This window comes from Lissotriton vulgaris, chromosome 7 (genome assembly GCF_964263255.1).
Source record: "Lissotriton vulgaris chromosome 7, aLisVul1.2, whole genome shotgun sequence".
Lineage (NCBI taxonomy): Eukaryota > Metazoa > Chordata > Amphibia > Caudata > Salamandridae > Lissotriton > Lissotriton vulgaris.
Genome location: NC_141695.1, coordinates 1,221,296,808 through 1,221,303,536, shown reverse-complemented (window position 1 = coordinate 1,221,303,536; position 6,729 = coordinate 1,221,296,808).

The window sequence follows — 6,729 nt, the reverse complement described above, 5'->3', positions numbered from 1 at the left end:
GACTTTCCTAACATCCACTAAATCTTGCCAGATTTTCTTACTGTTTGTCGGAACCCCATTAACTAGGATAACTAGAGGTTCCTCTTCCTTTTTCTCTACTCCAATTGTATTAATGTTTTTCTTCAAATCTAAAGGCAAATAAACAACTCTTCCCTTTAATCCTCTCTGTAAATCTGATGGAGGCAATTTCCCTGTCTTTGGCGCCATTCGTACAATAGCCTGAAAGGGATGGACACTTTGAATCAAAATAGATTCATAAGAATTTAAATCCTTCAATTCAGAATGAATGTCAACCAATTCCAGATTATTATGAACCGCTCTAGCAGGCATCCGGTTTTGGTTTAATTTGTTAAAACAATAAGTACACATACGTTGTTCCGATCCCAAATCAAAACAATTTTCTACCATCAAGTATGTGGCAAAATCCTTCCATTCACTATTGTTTTCCATTTCACTTTTTGCATATAAATCCAGTAACTTAGTCTGATTCTTATAATAAGTCCGTCGACAACACACACAAGTGAAATTAGGCCTCTCACTTGATTTCACCTGAAATTTGAAAATTTCCTTGTGAAACTTATCTATATTAGAAATCAGTATACTCTCTTCACATTACCTACTTCTACTGGGTCAATTTCAACATTGTTCTCTTCACCAGCAAAGTAACAGAACTCAATTTCTTCACAAATATTCTTCACATCTACTTCAGAACCATGCAAAAGAGCAGTGCTTAATTGTTTAAGCATAATTGCTGGACTCTTATCATAATACAACTTTCTAACTAATTTCCTCACTTTATTATGATGCACTGCTAGCATCCTGAAATGATGAAAAACACTCTGGCATACTCTCCTGGAAAGACAAGCCAGTAAATGACCACACAAACCTGTCACTTCTCTCACTCTGCAAGGATCTAATTCTTGCAACAACTTTATTTTTTGTTTTAAACTTTTCTTATTAAATGTCCGTACAAAATCACAAAGCAAATTGATGGAATCCTGTTGCACACTGCAAATAGAACTACACTTCCAGGTGTATATTGGTCCCTTAGGACGTCTCCCTAAAACCTCATCAATTAACACCTCTTCTGCATCTGCAGACACAAGTTTTTCTTTTTCAACCAGACAACCATCTTTTACCTCATATGCTCGACCACTGGCGTCAACTGCATGCACTAAATCATTGTCCTGGAAGTAACTCTCCTCATTGAAAAATGCCTCACAACTTGAACTATGTATCCATTCTCCTGAGAAAACTTAAAAAAAATACTACGATTAACTACTCTCTTCCATCTACTATTTGATTTGAAATCATAAATTACCTTGTTTAGTTTCCTAATTCTATTGATTACCAAAATAAATAACATTCGCTTAATTTCGAAAGCCTGATCAATAATTTTCTCTACATTTTTCTTTCTCTTATAAAAAGCCACTTTCTGTTGACCTTTCTTAAAATTTTTTATCAAATTGCCAATTATCCTGTTGCGGAACATTCGTCTACGAATGTCTCTAAATAGTTTTTTTCTTTTACTACCATGCACAGAGTTATCTCCTGCTCTAGCAGTTACATTTTTGAGGGGCCTTTCCTTCCCGTTTAAATTGGCTCTCTTCTTCTGAACTAAAACATGTTCTCTAGTGCTACTTTTTCGTCTGCAAATGTTTCTTAAAAAAGATTTTGTTGTCTTACCCGGAATATTTTGGTGACTTCACAACTTTTAATTCTAGAGGACTGCTGCAAAGGTCCATTATCTCCATTTTTACCAAGGTGGGGTGTAAGTCGCTTTGCTGCTTTTTTTTTTCTTTGCCTTGAGGGCATGTTTGAATTTTTAAGAATATCTTGAGTTGAATCTGTGGAAAATCTATTAAAAAAATGTTATTAAATACTATTACCAAACAGTAAATCAATAACAGTAAGCAAACAATTGAATGGAAGGATTTTGCAACATACTTGATGGTAGAAAATAGCAATGGAATGGAATGCTTCTACATATGACCTGTGCTCTGTTATATGTTAATCTCAACTAATTTCAAGACTCTATTTCTATTTAGAGATTGTTCCAGAACAGACATTGTTGATGTTATTGTTATTGACTTAAAATTGCCATGCACACATGAAGGCATATTTACTAGACCTTTGCACCAGGGGTAAGTGAATTAAAATTGCCAAGCACACATGAGGGCGTATTTACAAGGCCCTTGCACCAGGGGGAAGTGACTTGAAATGGCCAAGCACACATTGGGGCGTATTTACAAGGCCCTTGCACCAGGGGGAAGTGACTTGAAATGGCCAAGCACACATGGGGGCGTATTTACAAGGCCCTTGCACCAGGGGAAAGTGACTTGAAATGGTCAAGCACACATGACGGCATATTTACAAGGAACTTGCACCAGGGGGAAGTGATTTGAAATGTGCAAGCACACATGACGGCGTATTTACAAGGAACTTGCACCAGGGGTAAGTGATTTAAAAATTCCAAGCACACATAAGGGCATATTTAGAAGGCCCTTGCACCAGGGGTAAGTGACTTAAAATGGCCATGCACACACAGGGGTGTATTTACAAGCCCCTTGCACCACTTATGCATCGCTTTTAACATTTACAATGTGGAGCACCATGGGGCAAAAACAGCACAGATGCATCATACATCTATTCATTCCTTTTCCTTAAAAACGATTTTCTGATCATAATTTGAAAACACAGCACAGCTCCTATGTAGAAGCACACCTTGACAGTACTAATACTTCACATTATCTGCAATTACAATTTGTAAAAGAATGCAAAATCTTCTTGGAAAACATAATGCAAACACTTGACACAAAACATCATTTTAAATGCACAGCTGGCTTCCTTTTTTTCTCCAAAAAGCATACTAGTCTCTTTCTAAAATAAAGGAACCATATCTCACCTTACCAAATGCATTTTGAATTTCAAAACAGTCTCAGAGGCCCTTGCACCAGGGGGAAGTGACTTGAAATGGCCAAGCACACATGGGGGCGTATTTACAAGGCCCTTGCACCAGGGGGAAGTGATTTGAAATGTGCAAGCACACATGACGGCGTATTTACAAGGAACTTGCACCAGGGGTAAGTGATTTAAAATTGCCAAGCACACATAAGGGCATATTTAGAAGGCCCTTGCACCAGGGGTAAGTGACTTAAAATGGCCATGCACACACAGGGGTGTATTTACAAGGCCCTTGCACCACTTATGCATCGCTTTTAACATTTACAATGTGGAGCACCATGGGGCAAAAACAGCACAGATGCATCATGCATCTATTCAACAAAAGCGACGTATTGCAGGAGTCACATCGCAAGTAAATAAATTCTTATAAATTTAAAAAGCATTCCTTTTCCTTAAAAACGATTTTCTGATCATAATTTGAAAACACAGCACAGCTCCTATGTAGAAGCACACCTTGTCAGTACTAATACTTCACATTATCTGCAATTACAATTTGTAAAAGAATGCAAAATCTTCTTGGAAAACATAATGCAAACACTTGACACAAAACATCATTTTAAATGCACAGCTGGCTTCCTTATTTTCTCCAAAAAGCATACTAGTCTCTTTCTAAAATAAAGGAACCATATCTCACCTTACCAAATGCATTTTGAATTTCAAAACAGTCTCAGAACCCCTTGCACCAGGGGGAAGTGACTTGAAATGGCCAAGCACACATGGGGGCGTATTTACAAGGCCCTTGCACCAGGGGGAAGTGATTTGAAATGTGCAAGCACACATGACGGCGTATATACAAGGAACTTGCACCAGGGGTAAGTGATGTAAAATTGCCAAGCACACATGAGGGCATATTCAGAAGCCCTTGCACCAGGGGTAAGTGACTTAAAATGGCCTTGCACACACAGGGGTGTATTTGCAAGGTCCTTGCACCACTTATGCATCGCTTTTAACATTTACAATGTGGAGCACCATGGGGCAAAAACAGCACAGATGCATCATGCATCTATTCAACAAAAGCGACGCATTGCAGGAGTCACATCGCAAGTAAATAAATTCTTATAAATTTAAAAAGCATTCCTTTTCCTTAAAAACGATTTTCTGATCATAATTTGAAACCACAGCACAGCTCCTATGTACAACCACACCTTGTCAGTACTAATACTTCACATTATCTGCAATCGCAATTTGTAAAAGAATTCAAAATCTTATTGGAAAACATAAAGCAAACACTTGACACAAAACATCATTTTAAATGCACAGCTGGCTTCCTTATTTTCTCCAAAAAGCATACTAGTCTCTTTCTAAAATAAAGGAACCATATCCCACCTTAGCAAATGCTTTTTGAATTTCAAAACAGTCTCAGAAACACACCAATTTTTCTTTAGCAGAGCAAAAGGTATGCACTCAAGAGGCTGCAACCAAGAAAGGCACAGAAATGCTGATATTCATCACACATATCTCTCATGTCACCCAAACAAAACTCTTCCCTCACTTTTTTCAAATCAACACCCTTCCCCCCTCTGCCCTTTCAGTCCTTTTTCCATAGCAACTACCTCTTGCCAGACCTCTCATGTTTACACGTTCACACAATATTTCAAATGAACTCTGAACTCTCAGTACACCTGCTAATCCACTGCAATCTTTCTTAAAATAATTTTTTTTAACCATTCAAATTACATCTTTCAAAGAACACATCCATGCACCCTAACTTTCTGTTTTCAGCAATGGAAATCCACCAATCACTGCTAATGAACCATTAGCACTGAAACTCCACAGTTTTTTTTCTTTACAAACTGCTACTGTTTCAACTGCCATTTCATTCCCACAGTTCATCTGACTGCAGCAGAACCTCCTCTCACCATGTTTTCTGTCTGGATTCTTGGACATAGCTACATCCACTGGGCTCACAGGTATACTGATAACAGAAATTTACACAACCTCAATTTACAAAATGTGGAAATCAAATGGATTGGGCAAAGAGGATTGAGATGTCACCAATTGATACCATTGATGAAAACCTTTTTGCATTTGCCAAACCCTGACCTCATAATAGTGCACTGTGGAGGAAATGATTTGGGCACTTTGACTGGGGTAGGTCTGGAAATGCTCTTAAAGGACACCTTTGACCAATTAATGGCACTTTTTCCTCAAACTGCCTTGGTATATTCCAATATATGCCAAAGACAAAAATGGAGGTGGTCCAATCAATTTTGTCCACAAATTGAGAAAGCGAGGAAGCATGTAAATAAGTCTGTTTCAGCTTATATGAGAGACCATGGAATGGGCGCCATCTACAAAAATAACTTGCGTTTCTACATGCAAGATATCTACAGAGGAGATGGTGTGCACTTCACAGATGAGGGAAACAGAGTTTTCATACAAAATTTAAGACTGTGTATTGGTACCTACTTATAAGTACCTAGAACTTACACAGAACACAAAAGCTCTTTTCAGAGCTACCTTAACTATATTTACTCTTTCCAAATTACGAATGTACCTTTTTTCACTAATTTTCACTTATGTTCGCTTCCCGGTTCGCTACCCGGTTCAAAATCTTTTTTTTTTATTCCAACATATATGAGCCTCCTCAGCCACCCTCAGAAAACCTAGTGGGTCAGGATACGTCTCCCGTGCCCCCTTATACCCATTTCCCACATTGTTTTTCCTCCATCTTGTGATTAAATTCCACCAAAACACAAAATGGCGAACTCCCGTTACGCTACCGGTGAGTGACCCGGTTCGCGTACCAGGAAGCGCTTCTACCGCGAAAAAATGATTTTTTGTTTTTGCCCCACGGGACCCTTTAATAACCCCAACATCATTCCTAGGGGGTCAAGAGGGGTCTACCTTGCCCCCTTTCATTAAATTCCCCCTTCGTTTTTCTCCTCCTCCTGTCTCTCGATCCTACCGAGAGACAAGATGGCAGCCGGTCCGGACTGTTTAGAATGTTGACAGACACCGGCGAGCCAATCAGCTTCACTTCGCGAAGTTCCGTTACGCGTCAGGTACGCGAACCGGGGCGCTAACCCGAGCGCTGTCACAGATATATCTGTTTTTTAAAACGTTAATTTCTCAAAATCCACTGGAGCACATATATTGAGACATAGCAAAGGCACGTCGGGCAAACCACATCTACAATTTTGCCAAGTTTTGTGTAAATCCATTCAGCCGTTCGAGCTGTGTGTATATGTGTAGCCGTCAATGTGCTATGTTCTTGGGACTATTTTAATATTAGTGTGATTTCTACACATACGCTCATATGTTGCCATCAAGACAATTTTTTGAAATATAATTGTCCTTTTGTATTTGTACAAATATTTTTGGTGAAATTTTAAATATTTGCAACATTTCTATTACCCAGTCTTAAATTTCTGGATAGAATATTGCTTTTATAATTTGCATTTGGTCCTTACCAGTGTCTAAGGTGGATGTAGCGTGGATTTCAAAAGTTTGTTTTCCATGTTTATCTAATAGCCATGTGACCTTCATGCACAGGATTGGTAGATGGTGTTTTAAAATCTGTTGGGTCACTAATCACTCATTTCCAGTGAGCAAGGCGACTGCGTTCGCCGAAACGCGTCTGGATTACAGCACTTTGCAGTTCACTTGAAAAAACTTGAAATAAAATACCTGCTTCAGAAAGAAGAAAACAAGCGTCCGTTTCTCTGTTTTTTGCAGCATGCAAATCAGGAGTTTTTGACTCGATGTTAATCAGAGGGGCTTGGCTTGACACCTCTCTCTAACAGACCCCTCTCCATTTTGAGG